Here is a 1,354-nt window from a genome sequence, read left to right as displayed (position 1 = left end):
ATCTGTGGTTGAAAGAAGGGAAGAAAAAATGCCTCAAGCTCCTTACACCGTGAAGCCTGACCAGAAGAACATAATTTTCAGGTGGATGAGTTGTGTGAAGTATCCTTCAGGCTATGCAGGAAATATAGCTCGGTGTGTGAACTTCCGGGACAATAAGATGTACGGGTTGAAGAGTCATGACTGTCATATCCTGCTACAACGTCTCTTCCCTGTTTTCATTCGACCGTTCCTTCCCCGTCAGGTGGTGGAGCCGTTAGTAGCGTTGACAAGATTCTTCCAGAAGTTATGCACACGGGAAGTGAAAAAATCTAACCTCCGGGAAATGCAAGAGGACATCATTTATATCATGTGTAAATTTGAGAGGATATTTCCTCCAAATTTTTTTGACATCATGCCTCACCTGATGATCCATCTTCCCGAGCAATTGTTGCTTACCGGTCCAGTACACTACACTTGGATGTATCCCATGGAAATGTACGTTTTTTACACTTGTATTCCTCAATATATATATATATATATATATATATATACATGTTCAATAATCATAACATTTTGCAACTTGATTTATAGGCAACTTGGAGATTACAAAGATTACATGGCTAATAAATCCGCGCCTGAAGGATGTATAGCTGAAGCATATATTGCGCACGAGTGCGTCACCTACATGAAGTGCGTCACCTACATGAAGTTGTATTTAGGAGCGTTGAAGGAAACAGACGAAGCCATGCCGGTAGATGTACCGAAGTTCAATCTTTCCATACTCTCCAGTGATGTTGAAGTTTATGGAATTTTGCCAGACTCCTACAAGTTGCAACCACATGAGCTAGTCATTGCCCACTGGTGGGTATTGATTAACTGTCCAGAAGTTGAATACTGGAAAGACATCCATCTATATTGTCCAGACATTCAAGGTGATCTCGAGTACCACAACAGGGAGTTCGCAAATTATTTTGGCGGCTGGGTACGTAATTCAATATTTATGTACGTATTTATGTTTATTGCATAATTATCTATATTTACAATGTTAAATTGTTGGTTGCAGATGAACCATATTCAATTTGATGGTCACCCAAATTGGTCGCACAAACTAAGACTTTTAGCGATGAAGCCGATAATGTTAAGAGTTTATCCGATGTGCAAGGTGAATGGCGTGCAATTTATGTGTGAACAGAGAGACAGCAGACGGAGAACACAGAATTCTGGGGTGATGGTGCATGGTGGGCGGAATGGAGTTGACTATTACGGTGTTCTTGATTCAGTGGTGGAACTCGTTTATGGTGAAGGCATGACAGTGCACCTCTTCAAGTGTAGATGGTTTGATACTAGCCCGCAGAGCATGAAGACCGATCAGTAC

Source organism: Fragaria vesca, linkage group LG2 (assembly GCF_000184155.1).
Source record: "Fragaria vesca subsp. vesca linkage group LG2, FraVesHawaii_1.0, whole genome shotgun sequence".
Taxonomy (NCBI): domain Eukaryota; kingdom Viridiplantae; phylum Streptophyta; class Magnoliopsida; order Rosales; family Rosaceae; genus Fragaria; species Fragaria vesca.
This window is presented reverse-complemented; position numbering follows the sequence as displayed.